Source organism: Elephantulus edwardii, unplaced genomic scaffold (genome assembly GCF_000299155.1).
Source record: "Elephantulus edwardii isolate Elephantulus edwardi_28Jun2011 unplaced genomic scaffold, EleEdw1.0 scaffold00299, whole genome shotgun sequence".
Lineage (NCBI taxonomy): Eukaryota > Metazoa > Chordata > Mammalia > Macroscelidea > Macroscelididae > Elephantulus > Elephantulus edwardii.
Genome location: NW_006400049.1, coordinates 1,290,172 through 1,316,079, shown reverse-complemented (window position 1 = coordinate 1,316,079; position 25,908 = coordinate 1,290,172).

The window sequence follows — 25,908 nt, the reverse complement described above, 5'->3', positions numbered from 1 at the left end:
CTTGATATTGAACCTCAATCCATATTGAAGGCTGCAGTCCTTGACCTTCTGCAGCAAGTGCTTCAGGTCCTCCTCAGTTTCAGCAAGCAGGGTTGTGTCGTCTGCATAATGCAGATTTTTGGTGAGTCTACCTCCAATCCTGATGCCACATAAGAAGAATAAAATAGTAAAATGAGCTTGTGGTGCTCACTTCGGCAGCACATATACTAAAATTGGGGCGATACAGAGAAGATTAGCATGGCCCCTGCGCAAGGATGACACGCAAATTCATGAAGCATTCCGTATTTAAAAAAAAAATGAGCTTGTGTAGAAAATAACTTGGAATAAAGGGAAATTTAGTCATTGTGACAATATCCTATTGCCTAAAAGAATGAGATTGTTGTCACTGGAACTACTTAAAGGAAATTTAATAAGCTGAGAGGCAACATCATGATGGGCAGAGAAAGGAATGAGATTGTAAAATACTTCATCTTACTTGGTTCCATAATCAATAAACTTCATACCAGAAGTCAGGAGATCAGGAGACATATTTCACTGGGAAAGTCTATAGTCAGATATCTCTCTAAAATATTGAGGGGTAATGATGTCAGTTTGAGGACTAAGGGGCACCTAATCCAGGCCAAGATCTTTTCAGTTATTTGCTATACATCTGAGAACTGTACCATGACTATAAATGAGTGGAGATTTGATGCCTTTGAACTGTACTGTTTGAGAAGACTGCTGAAGACTCCATGGACTGGGGGGAAAAATGTCCCGGAGAAGGTGCAATCAGCATGCTTCTTGGAAGCATGATTCCTGAAGCTTTGTCTCACATACCTTTATTGTTGCAAGGAAAGGGAATTCCTTGAAAAGGGACATCATGCTTGGGAAGAGGGATGGGTGGTAAAAGAGAGGAAGACCCTCTCCCAAGTAGGTGTTTGTTGTGACTGAGACAAAGGACTTGAGGGATTATGAGGATTACTTGGGATAATAGAGTGCTCAGATCAGTTGTTCACAGGGTTGCTTGACATGATAGTGTCTAACAATAAGTGTAAATATAAAAATTATACAAGTGTAAATGTAAAAATGTCTATTGATTTATATGGTTTATATTTATTTTCACCACTGTTTTAACATGTATGTGAAATGGATTGTATTTATGCCTGTGATATAATGTCAGAAAATAAATTAACAATGTAGCATAAGAAACATTTTTTTCAGTGATTTATGAACTGGAAGAAACCCCAGTAATCCCACATTACTCTGTAAACATGCTGTAGAATAAAGTTTTTAAGAGAACCTTAGAGAAAGAAAATTATCTGGAAAGATTTGGCAAATATTTTCAGCATATGAGTTATCACTATCTAAACATAAAATAATTCTTTTTTATTTCTATTTGGAATTTATTTTATTATTTTAAACACATTTGTGGTAGATATTTCAGGTCACTTTGCTCCATATCCATTGCATTGAGCTTCTAGTGTATCTTTCCCTACTGTAAATAAATATGCAGAGTACTTGAATATTTTTTTTTTCACTGCTTAGAACTTTTACAGGTAAAGCATTTAAAAATAATCTCACCTGCTTATTTTCCCTGAATGAACAAACAGGTTTGTCCTGGAGAGGGTGAATCCAGACTACTCTCTGGAGGCAAGGATTCTGAAGCTCTGTCTGACATGCTTTGGTCATGGAGAGGGACATCAAGCTTAGGAGGGTGGAAGAAGAACACATGAGAGGAAAACCCTCTATGATATGAATTGACTCTGTGACTGGGATAACGAGTGTGTCAGAGACAATAAGGTTGGCTCACGATAGAGCAAAATTCAGAGCTATTGTTTATTGGTTGTTATGAGTATCAGGTGACTTTATAGTACATAACAACAACAACAACAACGTATACAAAATTAGAAATGAAGATGGACATATCTTTGAGAGATACCTAAGCAGACATTTTCCCCCCAAAGGATTTATATTTAGCTGAACTATGGCTCTTTTAGTGATACACAGAATAAATAGATTGTAGGAAAGAACAAACACTAGGTCTCACTCCATCACTTCTGTAGGGGGTAATAAACATTCTCTCTCTCATACCTTGTGGTTATTCACTTCACTAGTTTACTCTTATGGTGTACGCCAGGGATATGTCCTATCTCCATACCTTTTCAACCTATATGCAGAACAGATTATCTGGTAGGCTGGGCTCTATGAGGAGAAATGTGGGGTCAAGATGGGTGGACGATTTATCAACAATCTGCGTTATGCGGATGACACAACCCTGCTTGCTGAAACTGAGGAGGACCTGAAGTGCCTGCTGCAGAGTGTCAAGGACTGCAGCCTACAATATGGATTGAGGCTCAATGTCAAGAAGACAAATATTCTCACCACTGGGCCAATTGGCAGCATCAGGATGGATGGTGAAGAGATTGAGATTGTACACAGCTTTAGTTTGCTTGGCTCCGTAGTCAACAGTCTTGGCACCAGCAGCCAGGAAATTAAAAGGCGCATTGCCATGGGGAAGTCTGCTGTTAGGGACCTCTCCAAAGTACTGAAGAGCAATGGTGTCTCTCTGGAGACTAAGATGTGTCTGATACAGGCCATGGTCTTTGCAATCACTTGTTATGCATCAGAGAGTTGGGCAACGACCAAGGAGGATAGAAGGAGAATTGATGCCTTTGAGCTGTGGTGCTGGAGAAGAGTATTGAGAATACCATGGACTGCTAGGAAAACAAACAGATTTGTCCTGGAAAGGGTTAAACCGGCTGGCTCCTTGGAGTCAAGGATTCTGAGGCTCCATCTAACATACTTTGGACATGTTGTGAGGAGAGACCGGTCCTTGGAGAGGGACATCATGCTTGGGAGTGTGGAGGGCCTGCACAGGAGAGGAAGGCCCTCTATGAGGTGGATTGATTCAGTGACTGGGATAATTGGAATGGGAGTGTCAGAGACAGTGTGATTTGCACAGTACAGAGCAGAGTTTAGGGCTGTTGTACATAGGGTCACTATGAGTCGCAAGGGACTCGACGGCACATAACAACAACAACAACATTGGTAATGCAATCAATATTGAAAACTATATTCTTTGATGTTGGATTATGTCATTGGTTTATGTCCCTTCACAAGTGGGTGTCATTTGGCCTGGGTGTCTTTAGAATTCCATAGGGCCCTGGGGCCCGCAACTCTCAGGCCAAATTTATTTATGTAAGAATGAACATTCTTTAAGTGGTACAGCAGCCATTTCTCTATTTGCTGTACTGAATAACTTGGAGTTGCCAAACAATGAGCCATGTTGTTGTTGTTGTTATGTGCAGTCAAGTTGCTTGCGACTCATAGTGAGGCTATGTACAACAGCCCTACACCCTGCTCTATCCTGTGCCAATCTAACTGCCTCTGACACACCCATCTCGACTACCCCAGTCACTGAATCAATCCATCTTATAGAGGGTTTTCCCCTTTTGTGTTGTCCCTCCTCCCTCCCAAGCATGATGTCCCTCTCCAAGGCCCAGTCCCTCCTTACAACATGTCCAGAGTATGTCAGATGAAGCCCCAGAATCCTTGCCTCCAAGAAGCAGCCTGGTTTGACACTCTCCAGGGTGAAGCTATTTGTTTTCTTGGCAGTCCATGGTACATTCAATACTCTTCTCCAGCTCCACAGCTCAAAGGCATCAATTCTCCTTCTATCCTCCCTAGTTATTGTCCAACTCTGCCAATTGGTCCTGTGTTGAGAATCTTTGTCTTCTTGACATTAAGCCTCAGTCCATACTGAAGGCTTCAGTCCTTGACCCTCTGCAGCAAGCATTTCAGGTCCTCCTCAGTTTCAGCAATCAGGGTTGTATCATCTGCATAATGCAGATTGTAAATAGATCTTCCACCAATCCTGACTCCACATTTCTCCTCATAGAGCTCAGCCTCTCAGATAATCTGTTCTGCATACAAGTTGAAAAGGTATGGAGATAGGACACTTCCCTGGCATACGCCTTTCCCACTTTTGAACCATGCAGTGTTTCCCTGCTCTGTTCTGATGACTACCTCTTGGTCCAAGTATAGGTTTTGCATTAGAACAATCAAGTGTTCTGGGATTCCCATTCTTCTCAGAGTCAGCCACAGTCTATTATAGCTGTGTCAAATGCCATGATGTTTACCCATCAGAGACAGTGTTTGGAGGAGCTTCCAGATTGATTCATGTTTGGAAGCAGACGTGGAATCTATGTCCTAAACCAAATACCTCTGGCAACTCCATAAATTATAAACATAATGAAATTATGTTAATTATAGAAGTGAGTTCAAGTCCTTTATTCATAGAGTCGCTGTAAGTGGTATTCAACTTGACAACACTTAAGCCAAATGAAACTAGTCTTGTTATATTTTGGAAGAACATTCCTCCACTTTGGACATCCCTCCTTGTTAATTTGTTATACTGAGGTAATCTAGGTTTGCTGTAATGCTGAACTTTATGCCACTGGGGTATCATATACCATAATGGTTTATTAATGTGCACAGTGTTTGGTGGAGCTCCCAATTGTAGGACAGGTTTGGAAGCAGGAGTGGCATCCACTTTCTAAACCACAAGCTGTGGAAACTCTATGAACTTGGAAACACTATGATAGTTTTAGAAAGGCATTAGGTCTTTTGTTCATAGAGTTGCTATGGGTAGTGCTCAACTTGACAGCAGTCAACAACAACAACTTTTTAGAGCTATCACTTTCACCAGTACATTCTTCTTTCCTGTCTATTCCCAAAACAGCCCATCAAATGTGACTAGAGCCCATCTAAGGGATCCATGAAAGAAAATAGCTAACAATTTTCTCTGTAAAGATTACAGCCTTGAAAAATGTAAAGGAAAATTTTACTTTGTCAAATGAAGTTGCTTTGAGTCAAAATTAGACTTAAAAACACCTACGTACAAGAAAAATATTTTTATTCTGATACAGTTGCTCTTTAACTTGAGACTCTGGTAATAAATCTAATATATGATAGAATCGTTTTACATTTCCAAACAAATATGGAAAACAGAGATAGAAAAGTAAAGATATTACCTTATTTTTCTAATTAGATTCACTATAGTTATTATGAAAGCAAAAACGTTCTTAAATAGATAAGAATAACAGAAAAGATAAAAATGGGAGTCAGAAGGCTCTGAAACGTGCTCTAAACTGTAGCAAAGTGCTAAATTACACGGAATATATGATTAAGCGTGAGCGATTAATGAGAGAACTCAAATGGCAGTGCCAGGACCAAAGCGTTGTAAAGAAAAGTGCAAAATATAGCTAAATTACCAAAGAAAAGAGAACATATTTATCATTTATCAAGTTGAAAAAAACTGAAGAAAAGATTCAAGACTTGAGGGGCAATACTGAAGAGTTCCATGAGCAGAATGTAGAATGACACAGGAAACATCAAAAACAATAAAGAAGGTCTACAGATAATTGTTACACTAAACAAACAAAAAATTGCTCCACTCTGAACCACTTCACGTAAATATGTTCAAGAACCAAAGGTACTGAAGGAAGAATCCAGCTGCACTGAAAGCATTCTCAAAAAAAAAAAAAAGCCCCAAGTTTGGTGGAACGCTAATTGAATTGTTTCATCAAAGATTCAAACATGGACATGTTCACTAATTTATATCAAGAAGTTGAAAAACACACGTGTATAACCAACTACCTGGAAGAGATTGGTATATGTGCTCATTCAAAAGAACGGTTATCCAAAAGAATAAGAAAGGTAGAGAATAAAACTTCTGACATCACACACACAAGTAAAATCTTCGGAAGATAAAAATAATAATAAGTGGGGGGAGAAAAGTAAAGAATTGAATGAATGGAAATCCAAAATCTCCATAAATGCTCATTAAAATTATTTTTAAAAATTTAAAAAAAAGAAAAAAAAAATAACTGGAGTAGAGCATATGAATCAAAGCCTTTGAATTGTGGGTCTAGGGAAGTGTATTGAACATAATGAACAGTCAAAAGAACAAACAAATATGCCCTGGAGAGGATGAAACCAGAGTCTCCTTTGCAGGATGTGTTTTTCTTTTTTAAATAAAATTATCTATTTTGATGAAAATTTACAGAAAAAATAGATTTTTATTCATTGATTTTTTCACATTTTTACCTCCTCTCCCTCCCTTCTCCTTTCCCCAGTTCACCTTTTTTTTTTAAAAAAACCTGCTTTGCTGCACAATTATCTCCTTACCTGCCCATAGTGCTTCTGGCAATGTACCTCTTATTCTGGATTATTTTCGTACATATAATGCCTAGTGTACTTTGAACATGCTGTTAGAAGGGATTTGTCCTCAGAGAAGGACATCATCCTTTGAAAGGTAGAAGATCAACTCAAAAGAGAAAGACCCTGGAAGAAATGAATTGACACAGTGACTATGGCAGTGGGTTCAGGTGTGTAGGAGATTATGAAGTTGGCTTGAGATAGGGCAAGGTTCAGAATGGTTGTTCATAGTACTGTTATGAGATATAGTCGACTCGACAGCACACAACAACAACCAGAATTTCAAGCTTGATTGAAAAAGTGATGTGGAATAAGAGATATACTTTCCAAATAGATGGATTTTTGCTGAAATCCAGAATATTGCGGAGATGCTTAACTTTGTTTTATAGACTATGAAAATGTGTTTTGCTATGAATCATAAAAAATTATGAATAGTGCTAAAATTAGTATTTTCTAGGTACTTTATTGTGTTCATATTGAGCCTGAGAAATCCAGTGGAATAGAACAAAGAATTACTACATGACTTAAAGTAAAGAAAGGTCTGCATCAGTTAGCATTTTTTTCAATTCACTTAATCCTTCTGTGTGCTGAGCAATAATTAAAGAAGGTAGATTATAATGAGAAAGAAATTGGTATCATGATAGAGGAAAACACATTACCAGCCTATGATAGATCATATAACTGTGCTTGCAAAAAATAAAACTTGAAACACTTATTAATAAAGCAAAATATTACAGATCTCAATGCAAATTCTACATCAAATTAAAGAAAACAAAAATATTCATAATTGGATCAATAAACAATATCATGATAAATAGACGAAGTATTTAATTTTTTAAGGATTTAATTTTACTTGATCCCATAACCACACTCATGGAAGCAGCAGTAAAGAAACCAAAAGACATAGCACATTAAGCAAATCTAATGAAAAAAAAAACCTCTATAATGTGTTAAATTGGAAAGGTGTATGACAGGGAAGCATCCTATTGTCATACGTTTTCAGTCTATATGTGGAACAGATCATTCAGGAGCCTGGACTCTATGAGGAGGAATATGGAACCAAGATTGGAAGAAGACTCACAACAACCTGCATTATACAAATGACACAACCTTGCTTGCTGAAACTGAGGAAGACCTGAGGTGTTTGTTGTAAAAAAATCAAGGACTTTAATCTTCAATATGAATTGAAGCTCAATAGCACATTAAGAAAACAAAAATTCTCACCATTGAGTCAATTGGCAGCATCATGATAGACAGAGAAGAGATTGATATTGGTAACAATTTGAGCTTGCTTGGTTCAACAATCAACGCTCTTGGCACCAGCAGTTAGAATATCAAATGATGAATTTGCATTGGGAAAAATCTGCTGTCAGGTGCCTTTCCAGCGTATTGAAGAGCAATAATGTTAGTCTAGATACTAAAGGTGCTCCTAATCCAAACTATGGTCTTCACAATTACTTGCTAACATTAGAGAGCTGGACAATGATGAAGGATGATAGAAGAATTGCTATCTTTGAGTTGTGGTTTTAGAGAAATGTATTGAACAAAACATGGGCTGCTAAGAAAACAGACAGGTATATCCTGGAGAGGGTGAGAACGAGTAGCTCCTTGGAGGCGAAGATTTTGAAACTCCATCTCACTTACTTTGAGCATGTTGCCAGGAGGGAATAGTCCTTGGAGAGAGACATCATGCTTGGAAGGGTGGAGGAGCAGCTCAAGAGAGGAAGACTCTGAATGAGAAGGATTGATTCAATAACTGAGGTGTGTCGAGGACAGTGAAATTGGCTCAGAATAGGGCATAGTTCAGAGCTGTTGTACATAGAGTTTCTATGAGTCTCAGGTGACTGGATAGCATACAATAACAACAACAAAATCATTGAGGACTAAGATGTTCCTTACTCAAGGCATATAGTGTTTTCAATTATCTCATATACATGTGAAAATTTGACAATTAAAAAAGGCAATGGGAGATTTGATGTATTTTAATTGTGGTAAAGAGTATTGTTAAATACAGTTTGTCTTGGAGAAGCACAGCCAGGGGTCTCCTTAGAGGTAAGAATGTGAAACTCATCCCATATACATTGGGCATGTTATCAAGTGCGACCAGTTCTTGGAATAAGACCACATAATGGAAACAGTAAAGTGTTAAGAGGAAGAGTGGGAGACTCTTAACGATATGGATTGGTGCAGTGACTGTTAACAGTGGGGTGTATGTAGCGTGTTTGAGATTGTGAGGCTGGTATTATAGCATAGGACTAGATTCAGAGATATTGTTCATAGGGTCTCTATGAGTCATACTAAAATAGACAACACTTGACAACAATACTTGTGATTTTAGTGAAAAACATTGTTTTGTGCTTAACATGCCCATGTCAAAAGGGCAAACAAATCAGTCCTGGCAGAAGTGCAGTCCCAAAGGTAACTGGGATCAAGGATGAAACAACCGTCTTATGTTGTATTGTGGTGTTTGTTTTTTGTTTGTTTGTTTCCCTTAAATATTTCGAGTTACTTTAGTAGCCTAGTGGCAAGAGGCTGTGGTGCTATCCCGAAAGGCAGCAGTTCGAGGCCATCAGGTGCTCCTCCACTGGAGGACTGGCAATCTCTTCCAGTGTGATTGATTGTCTCTGAAAACCTTCCGAAGTGTCAGCTATGGATTGGTTCTGAGTCTATGACACACAACAATAGCTTTTGCTTGATTGTCAGGAGGAAGCAGTCCCCGGGAAAAGATATCGTAGTTGGTAAAACAGAGGGTTAGTGAAAAATAGGAATATTTTCAATGACACAGTTAAAGGAACAATGGGCATGTTAAGCTCAACAGATATTTGAAGATGTGGAAGGATTGTAAAGTATTTCCTTCTGTTTTACACAGCGTTGCTATGCACAATAAAGACGTCAACAACAGCAGCATTCATTATTTTTTAAAAAATAGTTTAATCTACTCTGTTAAAAGTAATGTATGTTCATTTCTCAAGGGCTAGACTTCCACTACAGAATACAACAGAATATTGGAATTGTTTTTGTATATATTTGTTTTCTGTTCATTTATTTTGATTTTGTATAAAAGTGGTAATTACTGCTTTACTTCTTTTCCAAATGTCTTACCAGTAATTTGCAGTTCATTTTTTCAATTATTACTAAGTGCTTCAATAGTAAGTAGTGAAGGAAGAAACAATTGGAGACATAAAATATGTGCCATTTAGTGAAATTAGAGCTCTAGCTTGACAAAATATTATACATGATGACATGTTGCCGGAAAGAAGGCCATTTTACTAGGAACAAATAAAAACGGGTGGCGAATAAATCCCTGTGTGAGATTTCAAATGCAGTTGTTTACAATATTGCACCTAAGGGTGAAAAACAAATGAAGAAAATGAATTTGTATATACATTCCATGATTTTCCAGCAGTGTTATAATTAAGACTATAAAACATTGCCTTTAGCAAACAGCTACTGTGGGAATTCTTTCACACAGCTTACATATGACAGCCACATTTTGTTTGCCTTGATTTCCTCTGACAACAATTGTACTGTCTGCTGAGAGAAGGCAAAATGCATTCTTTTATAAATAATTCCATATAGAATTGTTTACATGAAAGACAGATGCTATCAAGATTGGTATTGTTGTTCTTTGACGTCAAGTTACCTGTGACTCATATCACCCCTATGTACAAGCAGCTCTCAAGCCTGCCCTGTTCTAAGCCATTTTTGTTGAATCCAACACACCTACCTCCATTTCCTTAGTTACTTTAGCAATCCATCTCATCTGGTGTCTTATTCTCCTGCTTCTCCTTATTAACTTCTAAATATTTGAGATACTTCATGAATTTAAAAAAGTAAGATTAATTTTATAGGTCAGAGAATTTTTTTTATTTTATTCTTTTTTTTTTATCAAATCAATGATACCTTGATAGTCACTGGCCAGAGGCTTCTTGTTGTTAGGTGCTTTTGAGTTGACCATGACTCAAAGTGAGTGACCTTATCAGCAATTAGCTCTGAGCCCTGACATATCTTTAGACATTCTTAAGCTCTTAGGCAACTGCTCCAATTGCCACAGTCACTGTGTCAATTCATCTCTCCCAGAGCGCTGGCCTGTGCTGACACCTCTGTTTATTCACACATGATCTCTTTATCCAAAGACTGATCCCTCCTTGTAACATGCCCAAAACACATGAGACAGAATTTCAAAATCCTTGCCTTTAATGAGCAATTCGGCTTCCACCTGTCTAGGACAGACCTTTTTTGTTCTCTTTGAAGTCTTTAGTATGTTCAATACTCTTCTCCATTACCACAAATCAAAGACATTGCTATTCTTTCTTCTCTTATCCTTAGTCTTTGTCCAGCTTTCAGACACACTGCAAGCAATTGAGAAGACCTTGACCTGGATCAGTTGCATCTTAGTTTCTAGACTGACATTGCTCTTTGGAAGGTCCTTGACAGCAGACTTCCCTAAAACAACTCAGTTTTTGTTTCCTTCCTGCTGATGCCAACAGTTGATTGTGGACCTAAGGAAGTGGAATTTTAACTTCAATCTCTTCTCCATCAATCATGATGCTGCTAATTGGCCTAATGGTGACAATCTTTGGGTTCTTAATATTGAAATGCAGTCCATACTGAAGATTACAGTTCTTGACCTTTTGCAGAAAAACTTAAAGCATTTCTCAGATTCAGTGGACAAGATTGTGCCATCTGCATATCACAAATTGTTGATGAGTCTTCATCCAATATAGATGTCATATTCTTCCTTATAATGAACAGTGTCCTGAATGGTCAGTTCTACGTACTGATTGAAAAGGTATGAAAAAAAGAAACATCCTTGAAACACTCTTTATTTTGAACCGTGAAGTGTTCCCCTGCTCTGTTTGGGCTACACAGAGGTTTCACATGAGCACAATTCCATTGAACAATGCATACATCTTGTTTCACATTATTTCCAGTTCCTTAAAGTTAACAGCACTCATTCCATTTTTTTTCCTTGGTTTTCTCTTTCCATTTGTCCTTTTTTTCCTATCTTGAAGTGGGCTTTAGGGCCCATGGAATTTGTTGCTTCATATTATGTCCTTTTACATTTCTAGAGATCATCTTAATGTATACCACCAAATGCTACTCTGTCAGGGTGTGTGTGTGTGTGTGTGTGTGTGTGTGTGTGTGTGTGTGTGTTGAGAGTGGTGGAGGAAACAATCTTATTAACACAATTTGATCACTTCTATTTGCTCCCCAGTTTGGATTCTGTGCACAGTGAGCTTGTAGTTCTTGTTGGTAGATTCTGTCTAGTCGAGTGTGACTCATAGAGACTATGAACAACAGATCTGAATCCTGTCCTATCTTGTTATCTTTATTATCTCTGATACACTTGATCCCATTGCTACTGTCACTGTGTAAACTCATTTCTATGGGGGTCTTCCTCACTTTTACTGACCCTCTACTCTTCCAAGCATGATATTCTTTTCCAAAGAATAGCCTCTCCTAGCCACAGAGCTCCTTGCCTCCAAGGAGCCCTCTGGCTACACCTTTTTAAAGACATACCTATTAATTCTTTTGAAAGTCCATGGGATATTAAATACTATTATTCTCCAACACTACAACTCAAATGCATCAATTCTTCTATCATCCGTGTTCACTCTCCAAATCACAGATGAATAGTTAAGTACGGAAACTACTGTAGCCAGAATCAGGAACAGCAAATTCTTCAAAATGACATCACTGATCTTCAGCATTTTGGAGAGATTGCTACAGCAGACTTGCCAAAAGCAGTATATCTCCTCTTATTCTTATTGCTGATACCAAGGGTGATGATTGTGGATCCAAGCAAGATGAAATCATTAACAATTGTGTTTTTTGTTTGTTTGTTTTTTTTAAATTCATAGCATTTTATATAGACGTTAACTCACAGGTTTATTCATTTTATTGGTAGAGTAGAACAGCAGATGTGCATGTAGTCTGTTAACATCATCTTACTATTTTTGTAGCAAAGCTGGTTACAAAGGATTAATCTTTCACGCTTGCCTAGTCTCTACATTGGACACTGACGGCACTGTAATGGTCAATTTATTCACAAGATTTCTCTGCCGTGCAAATAAATTCTCTGTTCGTTACAGAGGGATCTTATTTCAGAACAGACTGTCTCGCAAGGCTATGTTCCTGTTAGTTAAGAGCTTGCTGAAGTTTACTGAGGCCGGAGCTGCGACTGGACACATCTGTACAGTCCCTGTGCAGTCTCTGTGTTAACAGGGCAGCGCTGTTATGTGGTGAGATGAGACTTCCTGCAGAAGGGTTTCCCACCTGGACGGGACCTACCGGATTTTCTCTCTTGTGTTTTCTCTGATGTGAATTAAAGTTAGAAGCAGAGGCAAAAGTCTTTGCACATTGCTGGCAGTTACATACATGATGTCTCACCTTTATGAGATTTTTCTGGACAATGACCTTTTGCTGCAGCATGAAGGTGTTCTGACACAACCTGCACTGAAGGGGTGTCTCCTCCATGAATTTTCTGATGTCTATGGAACCCTGCCTGCTGGGTATCAGGTTGTCCACATTCACTACATGAAAAGGAAGTCTACTCTTAGTGAAATCTTGAACTTGCTATAAGGTATGACTCTGGTTAAGTCTGTCCAAAATTCACTGCAGACAAAAGAGTTTCTCTCTAGTACAATTTAGCTGATGAAGAATGAAATTCACTATGGTCATGAAGCCTGTAGCATACTCAGCGCACACACAGGGCTTCTCTTCTCTCTCCAAAAGCTGTTTGCTTGGGAATAACTGAGATTTCCTCTCTGAAAGAAAGCTTTTCCATACTAAGTGGTTTCTCTTCAGTATATGTTCGTGGGAGGTAGTGAGCATTTATGTCTTATGAATGAAGACTTTAGATCGTTCTCAGCATTTTCACATTCACTCCATGAAAAGGAAGTCTACCCTTTGTGAAATCTTGAATGCACTACAAGGAAAGACCCTGGTTAAGTCTTTACCAAATTCACTGCAAACAGACGGTTTTCTCTCTAGCACAATTTAGCTGATGAAGAATGAGATTCACTTTGATCATGAAGCCTGTAGCATACTCAGCTCACACACAGGGCTTCTATTCTCCCTCCAGAAGCTGTTTGCTTGGGAATAATTGAGATTTCCCCTGACCGAAAGCTTTTCCACACTAAGTGTTTCTCTTCAGTATATGTCCGTCAGGGTGGAGTGAGCATTAATGTCATATGAATGAAACCTTTAACACATTCCCAGAATTTTGGGATTTCTCCCCAGCATTGAATTAGAGGATAGTGAGTTTACTCTTTCTGATGTACCCTTTTCCACACTCTCTGCACACATAGGGTTTTTCTCCAACGTGAGTTTGTTGGAGGGTAGTGAATTCTTTCTTCTGGAAGAAGCGTTTACTACATTCCCTGTATTTGTAAGGTTTCATTCCAGTATGTGTTGGCTAATGGAAAGTGAGCTGTGACTTTAAGTGCTCTTGCATTTCTCATTCTTAAGGAACATGATTTCAGTACAAAATTGTTCATGGTCACTGAGGGGTAAGATTTTGAGGTATGCAGAGAGTTTTGTCATCTGCATGAAACCTTTCCCACATTCACCACTTTTATAGGGTTTCTCTCCAGCATGAGTTTGCTGAACAATCCTAAGCAACATCTTCCTTATGAAGCTTTTACCAAGCCCACTACATTTATAGGGTTTCTTCCCAGTGTGTGTTAGCTGACAGCAAGGTGACTGGGAACACTCTTTATGGTGAAGCCTTTCCCAAACTCCCTGCACACAAAAGGTTTCTCCCCTGCAGAGTTCACAAAAAAAAGGTAAGATGTGATTTTCAGATGAATCCTTTCCCACAATGGTTGCATTTATTTGGTTTCTCCTCAATGTACCTTCAAAAGTGGATATTGAGATTACTCTTACTGGCGAAGCCTTTCCCGCACTCCCTGCACTCATATGGTCTCCCCAGTGTGAATTTGCTGATGGACTCTGATCTCTGACCTCTGACCTCCAGGTGAAAACTTTCTCACAGGGACCACATTTACTAGGTTTATTGTAGAGTGAGTTCGCTGATGGGTAGTGAACTGACTCTCCCTGATGAAGCCTTTTCATGGCTCTCTGCACACATAGGGTTCCTCTCCAGTATGAGTTTGTTGATGGAGAAAGAAGAACTCGCTCCTGAAGAAGTCTTCATCACAATCCTGTTGTATAAAGGGCTTTTTTCCAGTGGAAGTTTGTTGATGAACACTAAGCAGTGTCTTCCTGAGGAAGCCTTTACCACATTCACTGCATTTATACCGTTTCTCTCCAGAGTGAATTTGCTGATGGACAATGAGGTTATTCACCTTGGTGCAGCCTTTTCCACACTCCCTGCACACACAGGGTCTCTCTCCCATATGAGTTTGTTGATGACCAATAAGGCTTGACTTCTGGGTGTAGACTCTCCCACGTATTTACTTTGAGGGTTTTCTGACTCCTGTGGAGTTGAGCCTCAGTGTTCTTGGATTTCCGACTCTCAGGGAATGACGTACATTTCAGTACAAAATTGGTCATGGTCACTTGCAGAGCAAGGTTTTCCTGTCTTCATTACGCTCAGCAGAGTTCTTTATCTGGTTACTACTTAAATATGATTTCATAGTTTCTTCAGGTAACTGGAACACATGATGATTTTCCATGAAAGGAAAATGTGTTTTGTGCTGATTGTCAGGATTTTCCAATGCATAAAGTGTCACTGCAGGTTCCACTCTGTGTAATCTTTCATGACACAAAAGCCAAAGCAAATGATCTTCACCTTTCTGGACTTCATTGGGTCAGTAAGCAGTATCATGATAGATGGAGATTAGGTTGAGATTGTTAACAACTTCAGTTTCCTTGGGTCCACAGCAATAGACACCAGGTTTCTGTAGTTCTCCAACATCACATCCTGGTACAGGGCCTTCTGAGCAGGGTTCAGAAGCTCTCATACTTCCCAAGTGAATGTCCCAGCCACATCACTGAATGTCATGGATTCTGAGTTCCAACGTGTGACCCTTCAGGACCAGCCTCCCACATGTGACCTCATTAACAGTTTTGAACCTTTCCTTGTCTATTATTATGTCGTCCACTATGCTGAAGGAGCTGAAAAACAAATTTAAGCGACGGGTGGCAATACTTAAGGATACTTTGAGTAGAATATTAAATGATCCAGGGAGTATCAAGAAAATATGGAAGGAATACACAAAGTCACTGTATCACAAGGAATTGGCTGACACAAAAGAATTTCATGAAATGACATATGAGCAAGAGCCTATGGTGATGAAGGAGGAAGTTCAAATTGCTGTAAAGGAATTGGCAAAAATCAAGGCTCCAGGAGTTGACGCTATACCAATTGATGTATTTCAACAGATAGCCCTGGATGTGCTCACTAAGTTGTGCCAAGAAATCCGGAGAACAGCCAGCTGGCCCACTGACAGGAAAAGATCTATATTTCTTTCCATTCCAAAGAAAGGTGACCCAACAGAGTGCGGAAATTATCGAACAATATCATTAATATCACATGCAAGCAAGATTCTCCTGAAAATTATCCAAAAACATTTGGAACAATATGTCAACAGAGAACTGCCAGATGTACAGGCTGGATTTAGAAGAGTTTGTGGTACTAGGGATATTATAGCTAATGTTAGATTGATCTTGGCAGAAAGCAAAGAATACCAGAAGAATGTCTATCAGTGCTTCATTGACTATGGAAAGGCTTTTGACTATGTGGATCACAACAAGCTGTGGCTAACTCTGAGAAGAATGAGAATTCCAGAACATTTGATTGTGCTAATGCGAAACCTAACCTTGGACCAAGAGGCAGTCGTCAGAACAGAGCAAGGAGACACTGTTGTTGTTGTTGTTGTTGTTGTTGTTACGTGCCAGCGAGTCGCTTGCGACTCATAGCGACCCTATGTACAACAGCCCTAAACTCCGCTCTGTCCTGTGCCAATCGCACTGTCTCCGACACTCCCATCCCAATTATCCCAGTCACTGAATCAATCCACCTCATAGAGGGCCTTCCTCTCCTGCGCTGTCCCTCCACCCTCCCAAGCATGATGTCCCTCTCCAAGGACCGGTCTCTCCTCACAACATGTCCAAAGTATGTTAGATGGAGCCTCAGAATCCTTGCCTCCAAGAAGCCACCTGGTTTAACCCTTTCCTGGACGAACATGGTTCAAAATCAAGAAGGGGGTCCATCAGGGATGTATTCTGTCTTCACACTTTTTCAAACTGTATGCAGAACAGATCATCGGAGACTCTGGGCTGTACGAACAGGAATGTGGCATCAGGATTGGTGGAAGAGTCATCAACAACCTGCGTTATGCAGATGATACAACCTTGCTTGCTGAAACTGAGGAGGACCTGAAGCATTTGCTGCAGAAGGTCAAGGACTGCACCCTCCTATATGGATTGAAGCTCAGCATCAAGAAAACAAAGTTCTCACCACTGGGCCAATTGGCAGCATCAGGATGGATGGTGACGAGATTGAGATAGTTAACAGTTTTAGTTTACTTGGTTTCACAGTCAAGACTCTTGGTAACAGCAGCCAGGAAATCAGGAGACGAATTGCATTGGGAAAGTCGGTTGTGAGGGACCTCTCAAGAGTACTGAAGAGTAACGACAACAGGCTGGAGACTAAGGTGCGTCTGATCCAGGCTATAGTCTTCACAATTATGTGCTATGCATCAGAGAGTTGGACACTGAATAGGGTTGATATAAAGAGAATTGATGCCTTTGAGCTTTGGTGCTGGAGAAGAGTGTTGAATATACCATGGACTGCTAGGATAACAAACAGGTTGTCCTGGAGAAGGTGAAGCCAGAATGTTCCTGGGAGTCAAGGATTCTGAAGCTTTATCTGACATACTTTGGGCATGTTGCAAGGAGGGACTGGTCCTTGGAGAGGTACATCATTATTGGCAGAGTAGAGGGATGGTGCAGGAGAGGAAGACCTTCGATGAGATGGATCGATCCTGTCACTGGAGTGGTAGGAATGAGTGCGTTTGAGATGGCTAGGATGGCACAGGATAGAACGGCGTTTCGGGATCTTGCACATAGTCGCTGTGAATCACAAGCAACTTGATGGCACATAACAACAACAAGTTAGGTGGCTATCAATGCCTAAAAGAGAAAGGGGAAAGAGATAAAGGGGCAGGTAAAAAGGCAAGGATGGAAAATACTAGGATAGCAAAATGGAATGAGTGAATGGGGGTGAAATAAAAGGAAAGATTAAATGGAAATTTGTAAACATGGGGTAATGATATTCATTAATGGTAATTAATTATATAAAGTAATATGTGTATATAAAATACAATAATTATGTAAAACAAAATATGTATGAATTATGTATAAATATAATGTGAATATAAAACACAACATGCATGAATGAAACACAATCTATGGTAATTATTGAACAAAAATAAATTTTAAAAACCCCACATAGTCCTCTGTTGGAGATAGTTTTTACTTAGTAATTTCTTCTTCAGGGTGAATTTCCTTACTTGACTTTCTTATGATAAAATGACTGTGATATGCCATTTCATCCCTTTGACAGCCCATGGGATGTTCAGTACTCTTCTTCAAATGTAACATCCAAAGTCATTGATTTTTGCCATCTTTATTCATTGTCCAGCTCTCAGATATATACAAAGTGATTGAAAAGACCATAGCTTGAGTCAGGTGGTCAAATATTTAACTCTCACATAACTAGGACCCCATAAAGGAGTATCAGGTATATCTCTATTTTATATACATCTAATGTGTTCTTGGTCTGTAACTGACTATGGTGTAGTAGTGAAATAAAGGACCATAATTTTTCTGTCTAATACCTCATGTTAGATGTCACCTTGCCAGCTTTCTGCTATGTTTGTTGATTTTTTTTGTGTTTTTTTTTAAGTGTAAATCAGAAAACAATATTTCTGCTATCCATCACCACACACAGGCTCTTGTGGTACAAGATGCCCTGATTGTATTATGACCTTGTTATTCGTTATGGTAATTATTACTATTTAGACTCTGATGATTAAGTGCTGCCAGCTGGCCTCTGCCACTCTGGAATCTCATTATCCACTGTCACTAAAGAGTCAAAATAAAAATCAATGTCACTGAGTTATATATGTAGAAACCATTCAATTTATGTCTATTTCACTGCATATATTATCAATATTAAGAACACAATTTTGGAAAAAATAGTGACTTTCTTCTGCAAATAGTCATCTGTGTTTCTCCAGTTCCTTAGTGATACATACAGCTAAAAAAATAGAATTATATGAAGAAGTTTTTAAGCTATTTTTGTACAGAGCACTAACTATATGTCCTTTCTTACTCATGACTGATTCTAGCCAGTAGGTTTTACTCATTTTATTGGTGTTCTTCTTATATGCTTTGAGTCAGAAATGACTCATACCTGACTCTCCAGTGGGATTTCATAGCCTGTAAATTGCACAGAAGGAGATTGTCCATTTTTACCTAGAAGTAGCTGGTGGAATAAAATTTTCTGCCTTTTTGGTGGCAGCATAACTCTTTACTAGTAAGCCTACAATTATTAACTTTTAAGCACTGCAAAGAAGACATGTTCCCTCAAATTTAGTGATTTAAGATAGCATTAATTTATGAGTTGCTAACCTGTAGGTCTGAAGTCTGGCAGTGGTTAAGTTCTCTGCTGATGGTATACCACATATTGTCATCTGCATTCTGATTTCCAGCAAGATTTTGAGGTCTTCTTTTAACCTTATGCACATTATTGGAAGAATGTAGTTCCTTATATCTACAAGGCACTCAAATACATTTAGTTCTCAATCCTTGCTCTTTTCTTATCAGAGCTATGGTGTTTAACATCTAAGTTTTCTAGTTTACATGTTCAAACATATGGGCAATTCTGACACTCTTATAACGTATTATGGACTGAATTTCAGATTACTCAGTTTTGTTCTTGCATGAAATAAGTCCTTGCTGTTTTCATTTAGACCATCTTTCTTTCACAGCTACTTTTAAATGTTAAATCATCAAGAACTCTTTCTTTTAATTTAAATCTTCATATGAAGATAATACATTTAACTAACTCCATAATGTTGCAATTAACATTGTATCCCTCCTTTTCAGATGTCATAGTATTACAATACAAAATTTCACTTTCACCTCTGCATCTTTCCATTCCAACACAGATTAGTTGTGATACAATTTCACATTAGCAATTATCAAGCTTATATAATACTTACTATTTCTGACTTGTGAGTCAGCTAAACAATTCCATCCTGAAGATCTGTTTTCTAGCATCACTTTTGGTACTGGTTGTCTTAGAATGGATGTCCTTGAAATAACAGACTAACATAAAAGTTTGTGTGCAGACATTTATTTATTAAACAATCTCAGAGAGTAAAAAAAGTAGGAGAAAGGAAAGGTGATATAAAATGAGCTAGAGAATACGGTTCCCGGAATTTACAAGGTCTTCAAAGGGACTCATAGATGTATCTCTGAACTATCTATACTGCAGGGTGGGGGTGGGAAAGGAAACTTTAGATTTCTTCTCCCATTACAAAGCACAAGGATGACCCTCTGCATATCAATCTCCTCACTTGTTAGTTGAGTATATGGGCATTTACATGAGTATCTTATGCTGTGGATCAGAGAATTCTTTGGGCAGGATGGACAGCATTTGTGATGTGGATCTGAAGCAAGGTACTCTTGAGTGGTACAAGCATGATTCTTGTACCCTAATGTACAGGCTGTTGCAGAATGAGGTAACCTATAAAAACAGTAGTGATGTAGGAGTAGGAAGTTGCATAAAAGGATATAAAGTGGTAAAGAAAAGATTTCTTTTCAAAATTCTTGCCTTATACTGAGTATGTATCTACATATACTGAGTATGGATAGTATTAAATAAGTGGTGTAGAGTTACATAGAAAGTGACAGAACAGGGTGACAGTATAATTTAGCATATTAATATGTGTCTCTTCTACAAGGATTATCCTGCGTTTTTAATAAGTAAGAATGCTGCTATTGCTCTACCATCAATAATGCATGATTACTATTGATCCATCAGTGGTGATGAGTTTGCACATTCTAACACTTAGCCTGGTGTTTTGCTAATGTAATCGCTGTTCAATATCCTACTAAGTGGAAAAAAGTTGCATGATACTAAACTGAAATCTCTATGGTCCTTGGCCCTGAATTCATAATTCTGACCTGAGTTTACTTGTGCTACAAATAACGCTAATATTAGTAAGTTCTTAAAATTGTTTCCAGCTTTACTTATAAAATAAGAAGTATATTCTTATTTTATTAACATAGGAAAGGAAAGAGAAATTCTTTAAATTTGTTGTTGCTGTCATGTGCTGTATCTTATTGATAAAAACTTTCTCTAATTCATATAAATACCTGGCATTGCAGCAATTAAAACATTTAAATGGTAATTGAAAAATTAACAGATTGGATCAACAATAGGAAAAGGATTTGTCTGTGTGCTTCTAGAAAGATTACAGCTTGGGCACCCCCTGAACAGATTGACTGTGTCAAGAAGGGTTATGAGTCAGAATTGACTCAATGTCAATGATTTGTGATACTTGAGTTCAAATTTTATTGATTATACTGTTAGAGTAGGAGTTAGATAAGACCATTTCTAATGGCACTTATGTTGTGGCCTCTAGGGACCTTGGTAGGGTTTGTCTTTGGCCTCCTTCAGTTATTATTCCATATTTTCTTTCTCATTTATATACACCCATAATGACTTATTTTCTTTTCTTTTTCTTTTTCTTATTACTGAAGAATTGTGTGCAGATATATTTTACTTTTGATACATTTTTTTCCACGTAAGTTGACATCTAGAGTTCAGTTTGCAGGATAATTATTTATTATTATTATTATTATCGTTGTTGTTATTTAAGATTGTACTCTGTGACCAGAACATAAAAGAAGTCGAGTTTGACATAACTAAGGCATAAATAACAATGTCAGGAATGAGTGTGAGAACAAAATGGCCTGTGAAATATTTCTGCATCGTAACAACATGGAAAGGCATGCCTGCATCTACTTTCTTAGTCTCTCATGTATTCCCATTATCCCTAGGATATCTTAAATGAGGAGAGATTACATAAGGTTGATTCTTGAAAATTATTACCTGAAGACTCTCTGTTAATAGGCCTTCTACCAACTTGACAAAAAAGAACAAGTTGGTGGTTGTTATGTGGCACTGAGTCAGTAGATTGTAAATTTTTGTGTCTGTTACAATATATAATGATCCATTTATTAAATTTTCTATATTTGTTGGCATACAAGGCATAATAAGTAGCATTGGAAGTTGCTCAATTATCAATGTAAGTTACTGTAGATAAAGGCCAGCTAGTTACATTGTGATAAAAATAATGATTCAATTCCTTTTGATGGATTGTGACAGTATAAAGTATTCAGAGTTAAAAAAAAGAAGAAGAAAATAAATCACACAATTGATTAAACAGAAAAGGCAAATTTAAAAAAAGATTTAGTTTGTTTTCCAAATTCTTAGTTCCTAATTCTATCAACAATAATTTAAATAAAAACATTTCATCTCACTGATTTTTTAAAATATTTTTATTGGTTTTCATATAATTCCTCTACATTATGTTTCATTGATATGTTGTTGGTTTTAGGTGCCATCAAGTCTCATAGTGACTATATGAACAAGAGATCTGAAACTAACCATATCCAGTGCCATTCTCACACTTCCTAACACACAAGAGCCCATTGCAGCAGTCACCTTGCCAATCCACCTGATTGATGGTTTCCCCTCCATCGCTGGCAAATTATGGCTAATGTTAAGAGGAATGGCAATCTCAGAACACTTAATTTGTGCATATACATCATCTAAGAAGCAATTTTCTGAAGATAAAAACAGAATGATAAATAGATAAAAAGTGTGTGTCATGGTTGTATCTTTCCTTCATAATGATTACATTTGTACGCTAAGCAAATAATTAAGAAATTATTCTATATGAACATCAATGTAGCTTTAGAATTGGAGGAAGACTCGTCAAAAACTTGCATTATGTGGGTGACATAACCTTGCTTGCTGAAAGTTATTAAAGTACTTATTGAAGAATATCAAAGACAACAGCTTTTATCATCAATGGCATCTCAACATGAAGAAACAAAAAATACTCACCTTTGGACCAACAGACAACCTCATGATAGAGAAAAGATTGATGTTGTCAAGGATTTCATTCTCCTTGGAGCACACATACCAGAACCTATGGTTACAGCACTCAAGAAATCGTACTAATGACACCCGTGTTTATCATGGCTTTGTTCACAATAGCAAGGAGTTGGAAAGAGCCTGAGTGCCCATCAACAACTGAATGGATAGAGAAGCTGTGGTATATTCACACAATGGAATACTATACTGCATTGAAAAACAAAGAACTCATGCAATATTATTCAAAATTAGTGACCCTGGGGGACATTATGCTGAGTGAAGTATCTCTGTCACACTGCATGGTGCCATTGTTGTAAAGCAGGACTGACCTCAGTGTTGGGAGGAGACTGAGAAGGATGGGTTCAATAAGGTATAATGCATTGAAACAGATGAGGGACAAAACTGCTTAAGAGGGAAAATTATTAAGGACTTTGTCATGACAGGAGTCCAGAGTGAAGGCTGCATAGCGGACTGGAACTGGAGGGAGGGATTGTAAAACAATGAAAGAATTTTTCTTTTATTTTTCCAAGAGGGTAGTGTTACTGGGGGGAGGGCTCGGTGGGGGGAGAAAAGTGCGACAATGAATAAATAGAAATCCAAAGTCTCTGTAAATTTTCTTTAAAATTAATAATAAATTTTTTTTAAAAAAAGTTCATCAACAAATTGTGAATTAAAAACAAAACAAAAAGAAATCATACTAGGGTAAAAAAGGCTGTCAGTGGCTGCTTTAAAATTCTAGAGTACCCAGTGGTAGATGGAATTTGCTCCAGGACTTAAGAACCATAAATGACATAGCTGAGCCTCTACATCTTCTGGTTCCTAACCTCTACACTATAATAGACAAAGTGCTAGTCTATAGGCCTTTTATTGTAAGAACCACCTTCCCTTCTGTAACTTGTTTTGTGCCACTATTAGAACCTCTACTCGGAATATTATTGCTTTTTAATTTTTGACTCATGTACTTTTAACTTGTTAGTTAAATTTGTGTCTTCTAGGCTGCAACACTTCCATGATACATCTTCAAGGATTTGAACATGTACGGCTAAGCACAATTGATAACAGTGCATCTAAATTCCAAAATCAATCTCCATAATAGTCTATGTGTTTCCTACTGCCAAAGGGGACCTTTGCAGTAGTGAGAGAAGATCTTCACCCTGAAACTTGCAGTGTCCCTTTTCAGCAGGAAGTAGCTAAGCGAATACACCATCCCCTTTTCCTTATGAATCAGGGTGAAGTCTCTCTCAGGGAGGAGTGATAGGGAATGGCAAAGGACACACTGACAAAGGAGATTAATCAGAACTGACTTTGATAAGCACTGTGGCAATTGGACAATTAAAAAGACATGGGGGGGGGAGAAGAACGAACTGGGGAGGAGGGTAGAGAAAACAGTGCAACAATGAATGAATGACAACCCAAAATCTCTGTAAATGTTCATTAAAACTAATAAAATTTAACAATAATTTAAAAAATTTTGAAGAGTAAGGATGTCAGTGGAAAAATTAAGGCCCACCTGATGCAAGGTGTAGTATTCTTAATTGTTTCTTTTGACTCTAAAAGTTAGTAAGTATGGAAGACTGAAGAATATTCAACGTCTTTATAATGTGGGATTGGTGAAGAATAATGGACTCTTAAGGAGCAGCAAGACTCTCTTGAAGGAAGAACAATAAGGATGCTCCTAAGAGCAAATATAGTCTCACATACGTTGAACTCATTGTCAGAAGAGGTCAATCCTTGGAAAAGCCATGCTGAGAAAGAGGAAGCATCAGTACAATGAGGACAGTCCTTGACCAGATGGGTTGACACAGTTACTGCCTCAATGGTTCTGAGCTTGTTGGAAAGTGTTTAGATGACATAGGATAGGACACGTAGTAGATTTGTTGTATATAGGGTCATTAAGAGTTGTAATTAACTCAGTGGCACATAGCAACACTCATAACAAGAACATTCAGAAAATAAAGTAGCTGATGCTTGTGGATGTAACAACTTGTATATAAAATAAACCATTTCTACATGAAAATTAGTACAGATAATTATCATATAAAAGGCAAAAGTTCAATTAGAAGATCTTGAAATTCAGTAACTCAAACTGTTAATTTCCCGTAAGACCTGCTTTTATTTTGTTTTGAGTTCAGGACACATTTTATTTGTGCAAAGTAATTTTTGTAAAATTACATTAATATTGAAAGAATCTGTTTTTGAAAATAATGTATTCGAATTTTGTAAATAAACTAGTAAAAAATTAAAAAACAAAGCAAACACTGCCTGCCCAAATTCCAACATAATAAATAAGGCAAAACTTTTAAATATAAAAAAAAATATATTTACAGTATACAGTAAAGCAGGAGTGGCATCTACTTCCTAAACAACATACCTCTGAAAACTGAATTTTGAGAAACAACAATAGTTGATAGTTATAGAAAGCCTTCAGGTCTTTATTTCGTAGAGTTGCTATGAGTCATGCTGGACTCAACGACAATCAATAACAACAACATAATAAATAGTATTTTATGACATTTTTCTTGGCACCTCATTTTATAACATTTCTCTGCACATCATATATATATTTCATATACACACATATGTATAAACTAAATATCATATGCACATAATATATACATATTAAATATATATGATACATCTGTGAATATTTTATGTCTTTTCCCCTCTAAGCCTATGAAAAACAATTTCCCTCTTTTTTTTTCCTTCTGGTTTCATGAATATTAAAGCGTCTTAATGGCATGCTAATAAAACTATTCACTTGCTTAATGGAAGGTTGGTAGTTCATTCTCACTGGAGCTCCCCTAGGAAGAAACATATGGCTGGTAGCTGGCTTTGAAGATCCCAGCCTGAAACACTCTGTGGGAAAAGTCAACTATGATCCTAGGTTTGCTACAAAGTAAAGTCAACTGGATAACTTTGTTTTAATTGTATGTACCATGGATATTAGAACAAAAGCTAAGGGTAACTGAAAAATGGTTTTTATTAATATACACAAAAACATTCAGCTAAAATGAATGGAAAGTAGCATACTAAAACTAGGTCTGACATCACTAGGTTTGCAAAAGAAGGCTGTATAATCTTTGCCAAGCTCATGAACATTTCTAAACCCTTGTTTCTAAAGCAACAAACCTTACTTTTACTGTGACAGTAAGTTAAACAAGGCAAATAAATCATAAAGTAAGTAGTCATTAAAAGTTAGTTAAAACAAATCAACCACTAGCCCATTTAAGTTTAAACAAATACGTAAGTTCCAAACTAATAACAAAACCAACAAAATGAAAGAATGGGGTAAACATGAAGGACTCTCAGAAGAAAAGACTATGGACTATTTATTTACATTTTATTTACTCTGTTCCATTGTCATTCTTAAATTGCACAGACATTTCACATGAAAGTTCTATACATCTGTTTCATGGTTTATACCAAATCATGGTTGTTGTTGTTGTTGTTGTTGTTATGTGCTGTCAAGTTGCTTGCGACTCATAGCGACCATATGTGCAACACCTCTAAACGCTGCTCTACCCTGTGCCAATCTCACTGCCTCTGACACACCCATCCCGATT